General features: G+C 40.0%; 1 protein-coding gene across 7 annotated transcripts in view; it reads right to left on the bottom strand.

Moving 5' to 3' along the window:
• Positions 1-23,779, bottom strand: part of CHD7 (chromodomain helicase DNA binding protein 7) — a 200,897-nt gene that overhangs the window by 131,716 nt on the left and 45,402 nt on the right. The window lies entirely within an intron of this gene.

Below are 23,779 nucleotides of genomic sequence, written 5' to 3'. Positions count from 1 at the left end.
AAATACAAAAATAGGTTGAAAATAAAAAGCCAAGTCATAATTATAGATATAAGACCTCTATATTTATGTCACATGGAAGCTTTTAATATTTTTATTTACCCAGGTAGGAAATTTTATTATATAAAAAATTCAAAAGGCAGGAAACAGAAATCTTAAATTAATCCACTACCTATACTTTCTTATCTTCCATTCCTGGACAGAACAAAAGAACACAACAGACAGCTGAAGCAGCTGCACAGCAAGCAGTATAATACATGAATGTAAGCAAACAGCCCATCTGCTGAACAAAACCCTGAAAATGCTCTAGTTACTAACAGCATGTCCTTAACCATATATTTCCGAGCTATGTAATCTGATAAAAGAGAAAGCCTAGGCAAATGTTACAATAAACTAAAAACTGATCTGGCAAGTGCTTATGGTTAGGTTCCCCCAATATATATCTCCCTCAATTTATTGGTCATTTGACTAACATGTAAATCCGATCAGATAAATAACTAAATTGCAAACAAAAACTGGCTAAAGTTTAATACTACTAGTTTAATACTTTCAAGTATTCCCATGCATAATCCTACCAATTAAAAATAAATCAGAATTGTTATTTCCATATTATAGATATAGAGAACTGAGCTAAGAAACTGCACCTTGTCTTTGGTCATCTATCAAAGTTCACATCAGAGGATTCAAGATTGTTTAACATTTTCAACAAAGGAAACATTGAAACTATAATTTTCTGATTTGCAACTCCACCTCTATATAACTAGGAAAATTTTACCTACCCATTTTTTGGGAGTATAAGATGCACCTTTTTCCCGCAAAGAGGCTGAAAATCTGGGCGAGTTCTTATACATTGAATACAGCATTTTTTTGTCTCCTGAAACCCCGGCCCTTCACCAAAATGGCCGTGCATAGCATGTAGAAGACTTTCAAAGAGCTCCTGGGGGCTGGGGAGGACAGAAATGAGCAAAAAATGGGCCATTTTTTTGCTCAATTTTGCCCCCCCCCCCACCGCCCCCAGGAGCACTCTATAAGCTTCATAATGCCCTTGACAAAAATAGGCCCATTTTCATGAAAAACGGGTCATTTTTGGGTCGTTTTTGCCCCCACCCCCTAGGAACACTCTACAAGCCTCCTAAAGGCTATTCATGTCCTTACTTTGAAAAAAAAGAGGCCCGTTTTCACGAAAAATGGGCCGTTTTTAGCAGGTTTGCAGAGTGCAAAAACTTTGTTTTTATTTGCCTCTTCAGAACCTTGGTGCATCTTATACTCCGGTGCGTCTTATACTCAAAAAAATATGATAAGTGTGATCAAATAATTAATTTGATTAAAAGAAAACTATTGGCATAGGAAGACCAAAAGAAACAAAAATTTATAGTTTGAAAATAAAGGAGACAAGAAATATATTATAGGGTGCTAGTCCTTTTCCTTTACCAAAAGTCTAAAACTATTGTGTTTGTAGCTGCTCCAAAGGAAGTCAGAAGTAACTTCTTTATATATCTTTCTTTTTCTCTTTTTTATTTGTTACTATTCACTTTTCTTTTATTCTTTAATATGTTTTCTACTTTTCCTTTCCATAGTTTTTTAATCTTATGTAAGCATTTCTTTAAAAAAATATTTAAACAAAGAATTATCAGAATTGAATTATCAGGCATAGGTTTGACAGCAGTCCCAACCTTAAGCCCTATACTGCTATAAAAGCACATCAGGGAAAGACCTGAAAATATTTGTTTTTTCTTCCCATTAAATTAAAAGTATTGCTTTGCTCATAATTCAGCTAATAAACACTGCTACATTTTATTTTTATCCTCAACGTACGACCAAAATTGGGACTAGAATTTCACAATATTTTTTGCCATGACAGATTTTGATCATGTGATCACAGGACACTGTTACCAGTCATGACTCTTAGAAATCATTCTATATTCAGGCTGTAGTCTAAACTTCAGTTTAGAGTATGAACAACCACGGCAGAACATTAGAATGGTTATACAGGGAATGGAGAAGAGACAATCAATTATATTAAGAGTATAGAAAAGTATTATTCTCCAAATATCAAACACTGGATGCAAGAAATGTACAATATAATCATTACAGATTTGTCTAATAACTTTTTAAAAAATTTTTTTTATTAATTACATTTCTTAGTGCTTAATAAACATCATGTTGTCTGGGTATTCAATTTGCTTAGCAATACATATTACGTTCTTAATTTCCACCCCTTTTTTCCAATCACTGATAAAATAGATTCCATGTTTGATAATATTCCCTATCTTCTTTCTGTTTCATTTTTAATGTCAGTCTGTCCATTTCTGCACACTCTAGTATTTTCTTAATTATTTCTTCATCTCGTGGTGTTCCTTCATTTTTCTATTTTTCATTTAATAATTTCTGAATATAGTATTTTTTCTACTAATCAAAGAATGTCATAATATGCTTTCTTTTGGAAAAAGATTTTATAAGTCAATATTATCTATATTTAATGAATAATTTAATTCATGAAATTATTTTAATCGTAATCATAACTGATTAAACAAATATGAATTTAGGTCATTTATTTCAATTTAGCATGTTCATTTTTTTAGGGTTTTTTCTATACATCTATCTTATTTAATTCTTTTTATTTCTTTTTGTTTTGAGACTACAATTCTATTAAAATATTGGATACATATATATGATTTTTTATTTGTTTTTTAGTTACTTATTACAGGGACACTTTGATGAATAACATTCTTGCATGTGTAATAGCATTATTTGTTTCTGCTAGCAAACACAAAATCTGTTCAAAATCATATATTACGCAAATGTTCAAGTATCTGAGAAATTTGTTGGTGCAAACAATTTTTATATCCCTATGATTTGTACAATATTTGCAGAATTTAAACAAAAAAACTAAAACCTGTTTTAATTTAAATATACCTATTAATTTAATGCATAAACCTGGGATCTTTGTCCAGGCCTTTGATAAGGGAGAATAAAAACCTTTTAATTGTTCCTATCTAGTTTATTCTCACTATCTTTTCTTTTTGTGAGTTATTATTGTACTTTTCTTATTTTCATTGTGAGTAAAAGTCATTAGGTTTCAGATTGCATGATAGATAGATAGATAGATAGATAGATAGATAGATAGATAGATAGATAGATAGACAGACAGACAGACAGACCTACCGTATTTTTTGGAGTATAAGATACACCAAGATTTTGAAGAGGCAAATTTAAAAAAAAGTTTTTACACTCTGCGGACTTCCCAAAAATGGCCCATTTTTCACAAAAACGGGTCTGTTGTTTTTTTTTCAAAAAAGTGCATGAATAGCCTTTAGGAGGCTTGTAGAGTGCTCCTGGAGGGTGGCTCCCCACAAATGAGTGAAAAACGGCACATTTTTCGCTCATTTCTGTCCTCCCCAGCCCCCAAGGAGAGCACTATAAGCCTCCTAAAGGCTATGCATGGCCATTTTGATGAAGGGGTGGGGTTTCGGGAGGCCAAAAATGCTGTATTCAGTGTATAAGACACAGATGAAAAAGGGTGCGTCTTATACTCCGAACAATACGGTACCTGGAGTATGAATTGTTGTCTATGCAAAAGAACAAGCAGGCTATGACACTTGAAAACTAATTAAATCGAATAATTTTATTTATAATTAAAATAATTTAATTATAATTCTAAGGGACAGAAGCCTTTAATTCAAGTCTATCTCCAGATAATTACATGGATATATCCAAGCAGTTATATTGACAACAACTGTAATGGTATGTGGGAATGACCTTGGGGTGTGTGGGTGGGGAGAGATGCTACCTAGGGAACAATCAGGTAAGAGGGGACATAGACCACAGCTGCATAATAGGCTTATAAAGAGATTCTGCAAATTCTCAGGCTGCAAAAAAGATAGTGGGAGATTTGTACTAACAGGCTTGCAAGAGTCTCTTGATGTAGCCTTACAATAAAGTAGAATCAGAGCATCTGGTTGTGTTTCCTGTCTGGTCTACAATATAAAACCTCATTACTGTATTGTCCTCTTTCAACTGTTCTTTTCAACTTCATGCATAGAACATTTCTAGGAATTCTTACATCTAAACTTTAAGTAAGTTATGTACAGATAAGGCAGGGTGCTGCCACCTGCTGAGATAGAATGAGAGAGAGAGAGAGAGAGAGAGAGAGAGAGAGAGAGAGAGAGAGAGAGAGAGAGAAAGACAGACAGACAGACAGACATTCAATGTTATGCTATCAGGAGAAGGAGGCAGGAAAAAAAGGCAATATTTTTCTTCTGGTACTGTCGTACTGCTAAACTTTCTCTACATAATAGTTTGCTAAACCTTTCTCTACAGGTAGTCTTTAATTTACAATCACAATTGAGTCTGAGCTTTGGGGCATAAATGATCAAAGTCTTGGTTTACTTTTTTACAAAACTCGTTAAGTTGATTAAGTGAATCACAAGGCCCTTAAGAGAATCCATTTTATCCAGTGTATGTTGGAAAATGGCAAAAAACATCACAATGTTATTATATGACTATGATTGCTGCAACCATAAATGCCAAGCAACCTAAATGCAATCAAATGACCATGGTGGGCATGTAACAATTTAACTTAAGAACCAGTCTAAAGAACTTAATAAGTGCCTTTCAACACAATCACCAGGGAGAAATCACAGTATTTTTTGATAACTAATGGTCTCCTATTCAAGCAGGGAAACCTTGCTTCAATATTGTGAATGCCCCAACACTGGAAATCTTTAAGAAGATGTTGGATAGCTTTTTGTCTGAAACGGTATAGGGTTTCCTGCCTAGGCAGGGGGTTGGACTAGAAGACCTCCAAGGTCCCTTCCAACTCTACTATTGTATTGTATTGTATTGTATTGCATTTATACTAATACTAGCAATAGTTTGAGTTTGAGTTTTATTAAATTTATATACTGCCCCCCTCTCCCCGCAGGGACTCGGGGCGGTGTACAGACAGTACAAATAAAACAACAAAGCAAGAACAACAATACATTAGACAACCGACATAAACATAAACATACGCTCTGTGACATACCCAAACTCATTTCAAGTTAAAAACAGTCTAAAACCAAATTAAAACCCCAAATTTACAATATTAAAAAGCCATCCAGGAAGGGCAGTAATAGATTGTACTTAAGATTCCGATTAGGCTAGGCCTGCTAGCCAGAACAGGTGGGTCTTGAGTTTCTTACGGAAGGAGCGGAGATCAACAGTAGTTCTAATGTCATACAATAGTGTTTGAATTACAACTCTCACGCCACATGCTTATTTCTATTTTTCACAAGCATGATCCAACCATTTTAAGCCACCCCCTAATTGTATTCTAGGCAACCAAGGTTTCCGATGGATCATGCAACAGACCAACAGGAACAACCCCCAGGCTCCCCTGATACCTATCCAGGTCCATCAAGCATCAGTGCATGGATCAATCTAATAGGTTTAGCCTCCCTGCAGTGAATAGAGGCACAAGAGACTCCCATGGAGACCATGGGAATGGAGACACTAACAGCTTCCCCAATTTCAGACTACATAGCCAGAATGTGATTCCTGTCCTGTCTCAGGCTCTGAATGAACTAGGATAGGCTCGTGGCCATAAACTCCCAAATCATCTTAGATTAGTGAAGTCACTTAAAACCATACGTTTTGGGACTTATGGTAACCCTAGGCCTAATCTCAAAATGGTGTCAAAAGCTCCGATAGGAAAGTGACTATGAGGGGGGAAGGAGGCTGGTACAATGCCAACAATCCCAACTAATCCCTATAACCCAACTTAATTACCTGTAATGCAGTGCCCCTGAAAGAGTAAATAATTCCTGGATAACAAAGGCTTCACTTATGCCCCTGCCACAGACTTTCAGCTAATACCACAACCCAAACCCCACTATACATATTTCTAAAATGGCACTTTACCAGACCCAGCCTGATTTTGGTAATACATGTTAAATAACCTTGTCATAAGAGAGCCCTTATTGCAGACTGATCTGACACTGAATAACAGCAGCTTGAGGCCAGATATTAATATTAAAAACTTCAGAATTATAAAAAGCAGAAAACTAAAAGTAAATAATAAGGGCTCCTATGTAAACAAATTAAGAAAAGGCTCCTATGTATCATCTTTGCACACTCCTAATAATATGTCAATAGCTTGCATAGCTTTTAGGAAGAAAATAAAAGATTTTAAACTCATTAAAAAACAATGGGAACTTTTCTTTCCCATCTCTCTAATTCCCCACTTCATAAACATCATAGTATATAGAAAGCAATTTTAGAAGGACCAAAATGACTGTACTCAGATTCTTTACTTCCAATTCTTCTCACTAAGTATGACATGAGTATTTAAGGTTTGCTACCCAGGGAACATTATTTGATGTGGGTTCTGTCCCACAACCTCTTATACTTTTATATGCACTCCATGAATGTTTCATGCTTGTGAAAGAGTCAGGCTGCTTCAATGCTTCTATGAAACCTCGTGCCTTTCGTTTCTGGCTGAATGAGGGAAATATGTTTGCTGCCTTTGTCTATGCTGGACTTTGCCATCTAGTTCAGATACTTCTTGTGATAAGTAGATACGCTCATCTTTAATTAAGAGATGACTGTATAGAAGGAAACAGCATTTTAATGTTATGGTTTCAAGCAATTTGAGGAATTATAGGAAAGAAACCACATGTGTAATTCTGCCTAACTGGAAACAAAATAGGAACTACCCAGATAATGAAAGACAGATGTTCTACGGTCAATGAAGTTTGTATTAGAAAGCAGCCTGCCCATTCTTTGCACTAGCTGAAGTTTTGGAACGTTCTCAAAGGATATTTCTTGCAATAGGATAGATAACAGCATAAAGGCACTGTAGGCATTTTATCTCATTCCATCTGGGTAAGTACTGCCCATAAATCCCACTTCATACTCTACAGCAGTTTATTTGTATCTCATCAACAGAGGGGGAAAAACCACAGTGGCAGCCCTTCACAACAATCCTAGTTTCTCATATGGCTCCTTGGGAAAAAAATTGCCCATCCCTGTCATTTTGACTCCGGGATTTAGGTTAATGCTAGAAGTTAGATGGAACTGTGAGGTATTTGATAGAAATAAGGTGAATTTAATCAAAGGAAGACAGAAATAATGTTGAAGGATGAACTATCTGCCACAGTTTATCTGGGAATGATGTTGATTCCTAAAAGAGAGGTGGGTAAATTTTTAATTTTGTTTCTATATGTGTTGGCCGAGTACCACAATTAACACTTTACAAGGATTGATAGTGTCTACAAACTGCAGACCACATCAAAAGTAGGCAGAATTGTGGGCGTTGTTTATTAAGGTGGCATATAATGTTTGTGTATTTTCTATTTCAAAATGGCAGGAAACTGATGTTTTAATCAATCCTATTTAGAAAGATTTTTATGGCAGCAGCTGAAGTTTAAAAGTACCTTTTACATTTTCAGCCATTGTAATTATTCTAATGTTTTGCCGTAGTTGTTCATACTCTAAACTGAAGTTTAGACTATAGCCTGTGTATAGGATGATTTTAAAAGGAAACTTACAGATAAAATATTATACGGTTACTAAGTGCAGTAAAATATTCAATTCATTATTATCTTATTCTATTTTCTTTCTTCTTATTTAAATTAGAAAAAATCAGATACAAGCTATATTCTGAGTGGACAATGTAATTAATGACATATGATTTATTTTGCTACGTATTTTAGTGGGTATATATATAAATATATTAAAAATGAAAAGAAGAAATTATACATACATACATACAATTATATATATATATATAATCAGAAATAAAACTATTCATGAAAATTTGACTCAATACTTGAAAATATTTTCCTTGCTCTTTTGTCAAAAGAGAAACAATACAAACATTGATAGAAAATATGTATCACAATCTGCTACAAGTCAGGTGGTAGCTTTTGTAGCGTTGCATGATACTTCCCATTTGGTTATCTCATATGTAGCTCATGATATAACAACACATTCTAAATATTATGGTTGCACACTAAAAAAAAATATGCATTTCTGAGAATAACTGCTGTAATCTTACTTAAACGTCTATAACTTTCTGATCACAGTTTAGCAATTATAGGAACATAGCTCATGAAAAATTATCTCTCTGAACTCCTAAACTGCATGTTCAAGAAAGAGATTGTATTTATTATTTATGGAATGTTCTCTGAAGTATCGAATGTTAACTTTCTGTTCTTTTATTAACAATATTTGAGTCAACACTGTTTGAAAGTTTTTAAATGAACTGCTACTGATTAAAGTAATAATTTGAATGTATTATTCTACAGAATTATTGCAAAATCATTTATTTTTAAACATTTTCTCATGAAGGTCCAACACTGGTCCACATGGAAATATGTAAGTTTCATAACTTACATTAGCAGTATGAGTACAAAGGAAAAAAACGTTATTTAAACTAAGCAATCTATTAAGATGCACCCTGAGAAAAACCAACACCACTTCAATTTTTTCAAATAACTTAAAGGATATTTCAGGAAAAGTAAATTGTTCTGAGAGATGATCCAGTTCACCTCTCAAAAAATCATACAAGATGTTTTTTTTAAATCAATAATCCTCTCAAATGTAAACTTTTCACAATTTGATTTTTTATTATACTATTTTTCTTTATTTTACTACTTAAAGTCCACAATTATTTATGTTACTACTTTGGATGTTTCATAATATGAACACCTCTGATCTACCATCATGAAATATAAACTGCTGAATTTAGGTCTTCTAAACTTAATCTTAAAATACAGTATCCCAGACATTTGCCCAAAACTAGCCCCTTGCTTGATGCCTGGTTAGTTATAATGTTTTCACATCTTTTATCGCATATGTTTCTCCTATCTCTTTGCCTAATGAATAGAGAATTGTTAGAGATTCATTGCTTAGGATAATATGAAAATGCTAGAAAGGATGCTAAGCTCAATGAACTCTAGAGTATTTCAACTTCAGACTCTTAACTTTGTTTTTAAAAAAAGGTAGAATCTTCATTCCAAGATCCAAAGAAAACCCAGGTGAGAAACAGAGCGTGGTTTATCTATTTCTAAAAACATAAATCCCTTCAAAAGGTGGCTGCTGATTTCACAGGCATCATGACAATAGTTTCCTTTCTCCACTTGGTAGGTGCTTTAATTCCTGCACAACTGAGGAAGATGAATCACAGTGTCTGCAAAGAGAAAAACATCAAACTCTCCAGAGGTGAATCAAAGGTTACTGGGTTCACCCAAGAACTTCTAAACTACTGATGGTAGATCCAAAAATGGTAAATATTCAGCAGAATAATTACCATTTTTTAATCTCTGACTGGACATGTTGATATAAAGTTGCAATAGTAAATTGACAAGCAAAATTAAACTAAAATAAATATATTTGGGGAAAGGTTATTTTATTCACCGTTTATAGATAAAGTCACCAAACCTTGCTAATAGGATATAAAATAAAAGGGAGTATCCTTATATGAAATGATCGTTGGCTCACCTGAACGATCGTTCTCTGGGCGCTGCGGGAGAGTCCAAGTATGGGTTAAATTCTGCCTTCTGCCCAAGGACTGAATTGAATTTCTTGGGCCACACCCTCTGGTGCTCGATCTAGTCAGTTTTTCAATTAAGGCGTGGTTCAGTCGAGATGATAGTCAATGTCATTTGCATTCTGTAGGTAAATAGGGAACTGTCCATGACAGCTGGAGACCTAGGGAGGGTTTGGACTCTCCCGCAGTGCCCAGAGAACGATTGTTCAGATAAGATCATTCAGATCATTCTCCTAAGCGCTCTAGGAGCATCCAAGCATGGGACATACCCAAGCTAATTGTCCCTAGGGCGGGAAACAGATGTGCTTGGGGGCTCCTTGCTGGAGTGAGCTCTTTGCAACACTCATCTCCCAAACGCTGCATCAGCGGATGCAAACTTGTCTAGTTTATAATTGCGTACAAAGAGAGAAGGCGAGGCCCAAGTGGCCGCCCTGCAGATCTCCTTGATCGAAGTTTGCGTCGCCCAGGCAGCGGTGGTAGCTGTGCTTCTCATGGAGTGAGCCGTTATTCTGCCTGGCAATGGCTTGGCCTGGTGAGTGTAGACAAGGGTGATACAAGCTCTAAGACAGCGTCCAATGGTTGAAGAGGTGACTTTGCGGCCCATCAAAGCTGGCTGAAGGAGAAAAGAGTGCTTTGGATCTCCTGAATGAGGCTGTCCTTTTGATATATCTTTTTATAGTCCCTTGGACATCTAGGGTATGCCAGCCCTGCTCCCTAGGATGCTGTGGCTTTGGGCAAAAGTCCAGTAAAATAACTTCCTGGGCCCAATGGAACCAGGAGTTGATTTTTGGGATAAATAAAGGGTCTAGTTGGAGGACTACCCTGTCAGGATGGATGATGACAGGGCAACCAGCTCCAAAATCCTCCTAGCCAACGTATTGGCTGTGAGGAAGATTGTCTTAAACGTAAGATGTTTCACTAGGATGACTTCCGCTTGTTCTCCTATGATCTTCCTGATCACCCTGGGTAGGAGTGGCAGTGGCGGAAATGCGTATAGGAGCTCTGAGGGCCACTTGCAGCCAAGGGTGTTGATCCCCTCCGCCCGAGACGTGGGCAACCTGGAGAAGAATCTAGAGAACCTGGGTAGATGAGCATTCTCTAAATCTACAATGGAGTGACCGAACCGCATAGATATCTGTTGAAACAAGTCCGGATGCAGTCTCCATTCTGACTGATTGATGGTAGTCCTGTTCAGCCAGTCCGCCTGAACATTGTCGACCCCGGAGGTATGCTCTGCTGAAATGGAGCTGAGATGGTGTTCCGCCCACCTCCCCAGGATCTCTGCCTCCACCATGAGCGACCTGGAACAGGTGCCTCCCTGTCTGTTCACGTGTGCCTTGGTTGCGACGTTGTCTGTTAAGATTTAAGACATGATGGTGCTGTATCTCTGGTCTGAATTATCGTAGAGCGAGGCGGACTGCCCGCAGCTCTAACTAATTGATGCTGTGGGACAATTCCTGCGTGGACTACCTGCTTTGCGCTATCTGAAAAATTGTTCTGCCTGTTTGTATCTCAAAATGGCTGCCGGTCCTGAGGCTGGTCAGAGCCCTGGGAATAGGGACGGTGGAAGGAGGAAGCTGATGGTGCTGGATCTGGCTATCGGGGAGCTTGCCTGTGAAAAAAACTGGGGACCTGCAATCCCCTTTCTTGGGAAAAGAGGGTAGGACTTTCTTTTTGTCCTTTTTCTCTATAAAGACCGGGTCCAAGGAATCCCCAAACTGCTTCTCACTCTTGAAGGGGGAAGCTGCCAACTACCACGTCGATCTCATGTCCATGTTCCAGTGTCGGAGCCACAGGAGGCAACGAGTGGTCATGTTTGAGGCGCGGGCTCTGGATGCAAACTTGGTGACATGAATGTTGAATACTCCACCGCTGCTGTAATTTTGTTTATGCCCTGGCGAAGCCTAGCTTCAAGGGGAGGGGGGCAATCTGGCTTGGAGTTTGTGAAGCCAGAGGAGGGATGCTCTGTTGAAGAAGGATGCCGACGTGGAAGCCTTGATGGCACATGCTGTGGCCTGATGAGTCTTATGGCTGATCTCTTGTCCTCAGCCTTAAGTCCCTCTAGGAGATCAGGCAGAAAGATGGAAGAAGAGGTGAGAGAGGCCACCGGCGCATCTACCTGGGGTAGTTTGAGGAGCTCCTCAAAGGCTGGATCTACTGTGTACAACCTCGTCAGCTCCGCTTGGGGTCACAGAGGCGCCTTGCTGAGCCCACTGCCTCTGGACAATGCCCTGAAACAGGGGCGGAGTAGGCAAGACTTCCTGTATGGGGATTTGCTCATCAAAGAGTCCCTCACTAGGATCCTGGGATGCTTTAGCGGCCGGATCAGGACCTGTGGACACCCCAACTTGGGTGGAGGCTTTGGATAAAATAGATTTGAAATGAGTCGGTTAAAATAGCACTTGAAATGAAGGGGTCTCAGTCGTGGGCCCTTCATCTGCGGACAGAGCCTGATCGTCAAGATCATCCCCACCTGACACTGAGCTCTCACTGGACATGGAGGTATGTGAGGGAGGAGAATGCTGCTCCTGCGCCTCCTCCTGAACAGGGAGAGATTGTGGGGCCAACCTGGGCTGGCGATGTGTGCGCTTGTCCTGCTGGAGCCCCTGGGCTATACCCTGCGAAATGGCCTTGGCGCCGAACACCTGCATCTCAGCCAAGAGCAGGGGTAATTGGTCTTCAACCAGGCGAGATGTTGGTGGCACCAGGAGAGCCTCAGGATAATCAGGGGTCTTCAATTGTGATATTTCCATCTGCCCTGCCTGGTGTAGGGGAAAGCAAATAGATCTCCAAACCCTTGCATGGACAGCCCAGACTGGTCAGGGCAGCCTGAGGCATCATCTGGGGACAATTCTGGGCCCCCATCCTTGCTTTCAGACATGGGGATCACAGATCTGGCTGACCTTGCCTTGAGGGAGAACCTGGAGAAGTAGACTGGTGGGAAGTAGTTGCAACCTGTTGTTGGGCTTTAGCAAATTGCTTCTCCAGTGCGTTTTGCCTCCCAAGGTCAAGCTTGTCTGACCCCTTGTTCTGCCTCTTGCCTTTGTGTTGGGACTCTGCACCCAAGGTCTCATTTGCCTCTTGCTGGCCTGTCTGGTGGATGGGCCCGGCTGTGCTTCCTCAAGTCTGAAATCCATGCCGGAAGGAGGAAAAAAAAATAAGTGAAAAGAAATAAAAGATTCTTGTCAGGACTGGCTGAGAAGCAATGGAGACCAGTGCTCACCTGCACCCTTCAGGCCCTTGCCACACACCAAAGGCTGCAAGTGTGGCTGCTGCCAAGAAATCAGGCGATGGCACAAGCAAAAAAAGGTGCAAGCTTTCAAAGCGCAAGAAAGGAAGAAAACCGCTCCCAGTGCCAGGCAGATCTAAGCCTGGAGGGTGATCATGATAGCCAGGACCCCCAAATCCACTTCGCGCAAAGCAGCCCCGCCGATTTGGGTCGGACAGGGGAAGACGCGGTGGTGATCTGCTAGAGGCAGGCAGCCAGCAATGCAAACGCCCGACAGGAGAAAAGGGTGCGTGATTTTCGTGCCCAAAATGGCCGCTGCTACAACACTGAGGCTAATTTCAGCGATTGCGGCAAGAGGGAGCCTAGCGGGAGCCCCCACACTGAAGCCAATCGTCTCATGAAAACACGCGATCCGGCTGCAATTGCTGGGCTCCGCGTCATCCGAGTGGACCTGGAACGCCGCAGAGCGAAGGGGGAGAAAAAAAAAGTTTTAAAAGAACCTCCCCACCTGCCCCAGGGGAAAAAAAAAACCCAAAAAGGTATTAAAATTATTTTAAAACGACAATTCACCGTAAAATAAACTAAAGAAAAAATAAAGAAGGGAAAAAAAACGGAAAAAAAGGAAAGAGACCTCAAGTTTATCTGTCAAGAACTGCTGGAGCTTCTTTTGACTACGTCCACTGGCTATTAGATTGAATTGAAAAAACTGACTAGATCAAGCACCAGAGGGCATGGTCAAAGAAATTCAATTCAGTCTTTGGGAAGAAGGCAGAATTTTACCCATGCTTGGACTCTCCAAATAGCGCTCAGGAGAAAACCCATTCAACAATTCCTTTTCTGAGCTATATAAAGGCAATAACTTGGAAAAAAAAACCCAAAATTGTCTACCTATACTCCACAGAAAATAGAAAGCAAAACTGAATATATCAAGACTACAAGAAAAAGCAATTTCAAGTCATCTCTAAGGTCCCTAAATAAATTTGGTAAATAAAGTTGAAAAAGTTGGTATGAAATTAAAAATACCAATGATCTTATATATATTTTTATTTCTTATATTTCAGTGTATATGAAGATTTAGAAAAATGAGTATGCTTCTAGAGCAGGGATGTCAAACATGTTTCATCATGGCTTCATCACATAACGTAACAGGACTTTTCTCCCCTTTGCTAAACCTGCACCCAATACAAGTTCAACCCCCAAAATAAGCCCTAATTAAGACACCACCCACTCCAGGGTGTACAGGCAAAAATTAAGCTAGGGTGGTGGTGGGGTGGAGCTAACCTACTACTTACCTTCAGAGAGTTGCAGCCAGGTGTCGCACATCCCAACACCTGCCTTCTGACCCATTTTTTCTGCAGCTGGCAAGGCCTGCAAGGCTTTGCTAAAGCCCTCTGCAGCCGATAACAATCCGGAGCTCTGTTATCGGACACAGAGGCCTTCAGGAAAGCCTTGCGGACTTCAGAAGTTCCTGAAGGTGAAAAGGAGGCTGGGGGCGATGCACGCAAGTGAGGGGAGTCACTGGACGACACCGCCACAAAAATAGGACATACATACATACATACATACAGCAGGGTCTTATTTTCGGGGAAACACAGCATTCAAAGCACACAAGCTAGTTTACTGCCTTATCTTCATTAAATAAGTCCCAGTTTAAACAAGCTTTTCTTGTACGTACTATTAACATTCTTTCTTTCAAACTTGGCAGGGCTACTGCAGAAAATAATGTATTTATTATCTCTGTACAACACCACGTATGTGATTGGGAGGAAAACATAACCATCATGACTAAACTGGAGCACGAAGGCAAAATGAGTGTCACAGGACACAAAAAGGTAAAGGTCACAACAGTGAGCTGGAGATTTTGTACTAAGCAGTGGCTGTTAATGCAAGGATGCTTAATCGATTTTCTGGCATATAAAACCAAATATTTAAACTCTTGCTTAATGTTGTTTGTTTTAATTCTTATAAAAGTAACATCAAAAGTTACTTAAGCCATAATACACACTAAGACCCCTAAATATTAGAAATATAAGAATTTAATTAAATTATCATGGAAAGTTCTTCATAGTAATTAATGTAACTTGTTGATTACAATTGTAATAATTACTTGTAATTATACAAACAAGAATATCTCTATTTATTAAACAGATATAATTATAGAACATTCCTATATAGGTATAAACAACTACCCGTTTCCCCGAAAATAGGACCAGGTCTTATTTTCTTTTGGGCTCCAAAAGAAGCACTAGGGCTTATTTTTTGGGGGTGTTCCCCAAAAATAAGGAGGCCCACTTCTTCCGCTTGCTCACGGTGGCACAGAAGGCCATGTAGTGTGCCTGTGTTGCTGCCGCCAGGTGGGAGAGTGGAGCTGCCCCATGTGCTCTCGACTGGCTTACCTCAGGGCCCTCACAGTCAGGCCATTCATGCCCCAACATTTGCCTCACTTCGCGGCTGCAGCACCAACACATCACTCGCTCCAGTTGCTGATACTGTCCTGCGAGGAAGTTGTCAGGGAGTGAATGGCCTGTACCTCTGAAGGCCCTGAGATAAGCCATTGAAGGGTGCATGGGGCAGCTCAACCACCACCCCGTCTTATGGTCGCAGCACTGCCAGCAACTAGACGGAGTGGGCAATCAGGCTTATTTTGGTGGGTAGGACTTATATTAGGCACATACTTTAAAAATACTAGGTCTTTTTTTGGATAGGTCTTATTTTCAGGGAAACGGTATATTGCAAACTTAGTTATCCTATAGTGATGTTGCCAGTATTTTACTTCACTTTATATCTTCCCAAACGTAATATTGATTTCTTGTACAGTTGCTTCCCAGAAAATCTAATGCAATTGTACAAAAACAAAATTCCTACATATTTGTACATCACTTCATTCCCAAACTTCCGGTTAAGCCATTGGGTCTGTTTTTCGCCCTCTCTAGGCTCCGGAGGTTTTCCTGAAGCTTGGCGAGGGTGAAAATGGCCTCCTCTGGCCCTCTAGAAGGCCGAAAATCAGCTAGCCAGAGCATCCCTGTGGCATGCATGCCATAGGTTTGCTATCGCGGCTCTAGATGAAGAATAAGCAACATTTGCATATCAAACATGCTTCAGGTGCCAAGGCAGGCCAGGTATCCTCTGTCATGTGGAAGCTATAGCCTTCATGCACTCACACCTCTCTCTCTCCCTTTCTTTCTTTCTTTCTTCCTCCCCTTCCCCCTCTCCCTCCCTCTATTCACACACATATATACTAACAGTGGTTGGATTCAACCCACTTAACAGCGGGTTCGCCGAAAATGTGAGTTTGTGTGCATGCATCGCTCCAACTCTGCTCTCTGGGGCAGCGGCTGCTTCTTTCTGCTGCTGCTCTTGCTGGGAGAGAGCATCTCTTGTGCAATTTAGCAGCTGTGAGCCGCCGCTTTCCTCTAAGTCCCATCCGGAAAGCGTGCAGCACAGAGAAGCAGCAGTCATGTATGCTTTACGGATGGGACTTAGAGGAAAGTGGCGGCTCACAGCAGCTAAATTGCACAAGAAATTTTCTCTCTCCCAGCAAGAGCAGTGGAGAAGCAGCTACTGACCCGGAGACCACATGGAGGGTCTCCGCGAGTGGCCGAACCTCAGCAAGGGATGGCTGCAAGATCTCTGCTGCAGCGCTTTAGGTAAGAACCATCCAGTAGTTTGAGGCCTGGGGGGGTGGCGGCATACGGCCAGAGACCTGGGGCAAGGCTGGAGGCCGACAAGCAGGCAGAGGCTCTGACCCGAGGTGAAGGCCGTGCGGGCGGCATGCTTACCTTTGGTGAGCAGAGTAGGCAAGGCTCGGAGATTAGTTGGGATGGTCTGGACTGTGTGGTAAAGGAAAGATAATATATAGGGCAACGTGGGGCAGGCCGTGCTATCCGGTGGTCGATTTTACAGGTTCTCCGAACTGTGCAAAATCATAACAAATGGTTCACCTGAACCGGTCTGAACTGGCTGAATCCCACTCCTGTATACTAAGCTTATGTAGCATTTTGATATGGGGAAATCTAAAGTATCTATTGGCTGGGAGTAGACAGTTGCTAATAAGAGGCACATCCACACATGTTCTGAAATACATCTAGCTGCACAATCCTCATACATACACACAAAGCATTGCCATTGCAAGAGAATATATGCCTTTCTTCAGCTGCTTCACTGGAAGAAAAGAAGAATCAATGCCCTTCCTTTTTCCTGGAAAGGGGTCCAACATTAGTTCATCAACCCACTACCAGCAAGTCAACTATGATCAGCAATGGAGAAAAGGGCAAAGTATATGTCTAGGCTGTTTGGGAAAGGAGATATATGGTCAAAGAAGTATTTTTTTTTACTTATGAATCAAACTAGCTTTCCTAAGATAGAACACAGGGTCAACCAGGGTATTGTTGTTTTCTCCATATGCATAGTACATGTAACAAGATCAGTTGCAAAATTTTGGTTTAAGAACTTCATTTCTATTTCATTCTTGATCAGGTAAAAACCCAAACACCAAGATATTATAAGGGATAGTACAGTTATAGAGAGGATCTTATTACCTAGTGTTCTTTAATTATTGTAAAATTTAAGTGGCTTTTGAAGATCAACAGCAAGGCTTCAAGATTCCAACCTATATTTTTTATATAAAATCTTTTTCTTGCAATGCAGAACCATGTTCAATCCAGAAGCAAAATGTTATAAAATGTAACTATTAAATATTTCTCTGATTATTTTTATAGAAATTGAGGCAGCTTGTAATTTTATTAACTTGCCCCAAAATGTACACTTCCGGAATGCAATGCACTGAACCATATACCTAAAATAGAAAGCATAGTAGGTGGCTAGTAAAACATATACTGACTATGCAAGGAACAAATTGATCAGCTACAATATTATATTAAAGTATTTATGGAGCATTGAATTTGTGTGCATTGAAGTATTTCTCCTCATCCAAAGCATTAAATTCCAAAATAAATTCATTCATTCATTCATTCATTCATTCATTCATTCAATTTCTGTAGGTGCCCAACCAAGTGGCTCCTTGTGGCTCCTGAACACAAAATATATGCTATTTCATTTTGATGCTCTGCTTTAGCCAAGATAATAGAAAAGTACAGTGCAGTGTTTATTGGTTTATTTCACAAATGCCCATTCATACATTAGGTATCTCAACAAAAGGTTATATGCAGCAACAATACTGCAAACCATTGTATATATCAGCAGATCTTTGCACATAATACATATGCACAATGTGTGCAAAAGTAAAATACAAAGTAAATATAGCCCAATTACTAAATGAAAATGAGATAGCCCAAACTAGAATCTGAATTTGAAAACAGTAACTTTGTGGGAAGATTTAAGATCAAGTGCTAACTATTTACTAATAAGTGCATATGAATACAATTTCCAGCTTATAAAACCTGAAAAAGAGCTTTGTTAAGTCAATCTACTGAACTGTTAGCTAATTTAGTTATATGAATAAATTATGTGTGGAAAATTACCACTTAATTCAAAACTATGAAAGCCCAGTTCAGGACAATCCAGAATAGTTTCATCTGACTCACTGTCTGGCTCCAGAGCACAATACAGGGAAAATAAATGTTCACTATCCCATAATCTAAAATAGAAAAACTTGAATGGTCACCTTTGTTTTTTCAGCAGAATGGCAGGAAGTTTGCAGATTGGCTAGAAATTTATGAAACAATGAAGCATGCCAAATTGTATAGAAATTGGAGCATGAGTTTTGACCTATTCTCTCTCTGAAAACCCCCCCAATTTTTTAAATGAATGTCTCTGTGCCTTTGAGACAAACAGTGAAAACATTTATTGCACTTATAGTCCCATGTCAAATGCCAGATTGAGGGATGAGTGTAAAATGAACAGTTGTTCATATGAAAATGGTGGTATTTTTCCAGGGTTCAATGCAGCTGAAGCAAAAATGTAAAAGAGTCTTTTCAATCTACTCCTACAATATCTTTAAACTGCAGATATAGATCAGAAGATGAGTCTGGAACTGGGATGTAGGAGGTTTAGATTAGCCTGTTCCATCTGAAGTCTGAGGTTGGCCAAATCCAATGCATAGCCCTAAAATAATATTGAAAGATTACTTATGGGTGAGATAATTACAAGGATTCTCCTCCATTACAAAGTAATCTTATCCAATTTTGTTCCATTGAAACTTTTATATAATGAACATAGATTTAACTTTCCAAATAGCATGGGAAAGCCATTACTATATTTGAAACTGATGAAGGTGTGCTACTAACTATTTTCTCCTCCAGCCTGAGTTTGGGATTTTAAATTATCTTGCCTGGATATATTTACAGAAGCACAAATGTTTGCACATTATTTAATAACATTCAATTGGCCTAATAAAATGCCTCATCTATAAAACATATTGGTAATAATAAATGTTTCAAAAAGAGGATAAATTTCAAAGACCCCTTTGAGATAGTAAGACCTTAGCTATATGTGAGGCAACATGCAATCAAATTCTTCATTTCTGTTTATTGTTTCCAAGGTACTATTTGCCAAGCATCTCTGGGCAACCTATAGAGCAAGGGTGTCAAACTCGCATCGACATGTCACGTGACGTATCACAACTTTTCCCCCCTTCGCTAAAGCAGGAATGGGATGGCCAGCGCGTGATGCATCTGGCACGCAGGCCGCGAGCTTGACACCCATGTTATTGAGCCTTTAAAACAACATCTAGAGATCTCAGAAACAAAACTAATGAAGCCGGGGAGGCTCAAATATATAGCATTTAACAGATTCACTCATCAACCTTTTTATTTCCTACATCATTAAAATCTTCTGAGTTCAGTTCACTGTTTTTCAATGGTTTGGCTCCTACTTGCTGGCTGCTTCAAGTGAAGTATGAATGGGAGATTACAACTCTACTCTAGGGAAGCTGAATCATGACCCTCCCTGGGCCTTATTTGAATTTTTAATATTACAGAATACTATCTAATTCACCCAATCCAGGTGAGGCTGTGAATTACCTGAATCAATATCAGAGCATGGTAATGGACTGATGAGGGACAATAAACTGAAAATTCAGACAAGACTCAGATGACTGTTGTGTGGCTTCCTGTTCTGGTAACTGATATTTAGCCCATACTTACCCCCTTAAGTATGGACTAAATACCATACTGCCTTTGCAAGGTCAGGTAGGAAATTCAGGGGTAATTTTGGAATTGAGCAACATTTGTATTTATTGCTAAATTAAATAAAAAACAGAGAGGACATGTAGCTCTCCATAAGACAGTACAGTAACAGCCATCGTTGCTGGATCACTGTGCTCCAGCAACGACAGCCTACAAATGTTCCGTGTGGAAGGAATGAGACTACTATAAAACAGTGATTTCAGTTCCCAACCCTTTCACGTGATTCAGAAATATATCTGGATCCTTGTTTGATGATTATCAAAGGATCTAAAAGGATTAGGAGGGGCACTTTATACCTCCACTGAAGCCCCTCAAATGTTGCCTTATCGGCTTATCCCATGCTCCAATCAGAATCCAGACTATATAGATCCGATAATCCATTAGGTGCTCTGGAGATATCCAGTGACAAAAATCTCAATAATTTTTCCAGAAGAGGTTTGAGATGGAACTAATAATCAAAGATGGCCAAGTTAAGGGTGGAGTATTAGGCAGGAAGTACAACACCTTCAAACTCTAGAACTACAGTACCACCTCCTTAAGCAAGGGATAAACATAATATACACTGAGAACCAACTCCACATAGCTCCCCTTAATCCATGAAGAAACAAAGGGGGGCATAAGTCTACAACACAGGTAGTTGAAGAGAAATTGGAGAACATCCTATCCACTGCAGAATGAATTACAGATAACATGTTGTTGTAGCAACATGTTGTTCCAGTTGTCCTAGAATTTCATTCATGAAATGTCAAGAAATGTCAAGAAACTGGCAAATCTGAGCAATTTTATGCAATGCAAATTGGTCCCAGTGGTTAGACAGCTCATTTTAATTGATAGCCTTTCTCCAACAGGGAATTGGCTACCCTGAACAAGGTTATTGGCTGGCAGCTCACCAACACAATAAAAGAGAAGTAAAGGCATTACTGTATTTTTCGGAGTATAAGATGCACCGGAGTAGAAGACCCACCAAGGTTTTGAAGAGGCAATCTTTTTAAAAAGTAGGTAGGTAGATAGAGGGATAGAGTGGGAGAGAAAGAAAGAGAAATACAGTAGGTAGGTAGATAGTTAAGTAAGTAGATGGAGAGAGTGAGTAATTAGGTAGGTAGAGGGATAGAGAGAGAGAAATACAGTAGATAGGTAGGGGGGGAGAGAGAGTAGGTAGGTAGGTAGAGGGATAGAGAAATACAGTAGGTAGGTAGGGAGAGAAAGAGTGTGTGTAGGTAGATAGGTAGACGGATAGAGAGAGAGAAATAGAAAGAAAGAGAGTGAAATACAGTAGATAGGTAGGTAGATAGAGGGATAGACAGGGAGAGAAAGAAAGAGAAATACGGTAGGTAGGTAGAGTGAGTGAGTAGGTAGGTAGGTAGGTAGGTAGGTAGGTAGGTAGGTAGGTAGGTGGATGGATGGATGGATGGAGAAATACAGTAGATAGGTAGGGAGAGAGAGAGTAGGTATGTAGGTAGGTAGATAGAGGGACATAGAGAGAGAGAAATACAGTAGATAGGTAGGGAGAGAGAGTAGGTAGGTAGGTAGAGGGATAGAGAGAAATACAGTAGAGAGGTAGGGAGAGAGTGTGTGTGTATATACGTAGAAAGGTAGGTAGAGGGATAGAGAGAGAGAGAAATAGTGAGAGAGAGAGAGAGAGAGAGAGAGAGAGAGAGAGAGAGAGAGAGAGAGAGAGAGAGAGAGAGAGAAATACAGTAGGTAGGTAGGGAGAGAGAGTAGGTAGGTAGGTAGATCGATGTTTCCAGGTGTATTTATCCATGTGCTGGAGAAGGAAATCGCTGACAAATCTTAAGACTTTGCTTCTGCTGGCACAGCACTTGATCAATGTAATTCTCGTCAGTTAAAGAGCTTTCCAAAAGGGAAAAAAAGTTTTTGCACTCTGCAAACCTCCCAAAAATGGCCCGTTTTTTTGCGAAAACGCCCCCCCTTCAAATAAAAGGCATGAATAGCCTTTGGGGGGGGGGGCTTGCAGAGTGCTCCTGGGGGGTGGGGGGGGGAGAAGAGCAATGTTTTTGTCCAAAAAATTGCATGCATAGCCTTATGGAGGCTTATAGAGTGCTGCTGGGGGCTGGGGGGGCACAAAACGGCCCATTTTTTTGCCCATTTCTGCCCTCCCCAGCCCCCAGGAGCTCTCTAAAAGCCTTTACAAGACTATGCACGGTCATTTGGTGAAGGGGGCAGGGCTTAGGGAGGCAAAAAGTGATGTATTTGATGTATAAGATGCACCCAGATTTTCAGCCTCTTTTTTGAGGAAAAAAGGTGTGTCTTATACTCTGAAAAATACGATACCTAACAACTGTTAGTTATGTCAGGGACCAACTGTTAGTTATGTCAGGGACAATTATAGAGCATGAATAAGAGCTATCAGAAAAAGAAAAATCTCTCTGATTATTTCATATGCATTTAATAATTGCTTTTCGTAAATGCATACCACCTGTATTTATATTGGGAAGGGAATGAAGGAAAATCTTCCATTAAAAAACATCAATTAACACAAAGATAAGAAAAAAAAAACAATCAGGGTAGGTTCATTTTTAGTTGTTTATTTTTAAGTCATATAATATCTTATCACACCATCAAGTAACTCTGGGAAGTGTACAAGAAGGTTAAAAACAAAGTTAACTTTAAAATTATGTCCCAAAAAACAGCATAAATAGAGATGAGAAGAAAAGGAGGTGTTAACTACCCATGAGTCATCTCAATATTTCACCAGTTCCCATTCTTGCTGACACAACAAGTTTTGGGGCATGAGGCCAGCTTCAATTTGGGGGAAAGATGTTCCGTAAATTGGGGTCCACAGCAGAAAGGACCCACCACTTAGGACCCACTAAATGAAACTCCCTTGTCAACAGGACTTGCAACGTGCCCTTTGCACTGAAATCTGGTGTGATGAGCAGATTTAATCAGGGAAAGATAGTTACTCAAATAACCCAGCCCCATGCTATTTAGGGATATAAAGGTCAAGAGCAGTATTTTAAATTGGTCCCGAAACAGACTGGTAACAAATGCACCTTGTCGAACACAGATGTTAACGTGTTCTGGTAACATATAACTGCTCACGCTGCTGCATTCTGCTTTAGCTGAAGCTTACAGATACTTCATAAGTATCTGTAGTCCAAGCTTGAGGTAACTAGGATATAAGTGACTGAATAGGGTTCCTTGATCTAGGAAGGAATGCAACTGGCACACAACACTAAGCTGAGCAAAGACCCTCTTAACCATGACTGCCACCTGCTGCTGAAGTAGGAATCATGAATTTAGGATTAAGCACAGGATCTCTTTTGAGGCAGTGCAACTCCATCCAGCACCAAAGATGAAATAATACTAGAACCAGAGGACCTCAAAATCCAAAGACACTCAATCTTACCAAGGTTCAGCTGAAAGGGGCCTTGGTCTTAACAGACACACCCTTTCTCTGTGGATTGCGGGAGAGTCCAAGAATAGGTCAACTTGTCCTTGAAACCCCGAGACTGAGTCATCAAACTTTAGCCAAGCCTCTCTGCCTGGGTCCAGTTTTCGACGAAAGTGTAGCTGTAAATGGAATACTGTACAGAGAAGGTTATGTGCCCCTGAAACCTGGACAATACGGACGTCAGGGTGAGTTTGGAGTCTCCAACAATCCAGAGACAGAGCATGTCAGGTAAGACCAACACCCCTTCTCCAGTGTGGTTGAAGAAGAGTCCAAGAATGGGATATACCAAAGCGGCTGTCCTAAGGGCAGGGAGCCGTAAGGTCCAGAATCCCTGAAGCTGAATGCACACTTTGTAGGACCCTTCTTTTGAAGAATGCTTCTGCGGATGCAAAAGTATCTAACCTATAGTGTCTAATGAAGGGGGAAGGTGAAGATCCTACAGATGTCCTCAATAGGGGCCT

This window comes from Natrix helvetica (genome assembly GCF_964273705.1).
Source record: "Natrix helvetica genome assembly, chromosome: 4".
Taxonomy (NCBI): Eukaryota; Metazoa; Chordata; class Lepidosauria; order Squamata; family Natricidae; genus Natrix; species Natrix helvetica.
The sequence above is the reverse complement of the archived record's forward strand: the minus strand, read 5'-3'. Positions and strand labels throughout refer to the sequence as shown.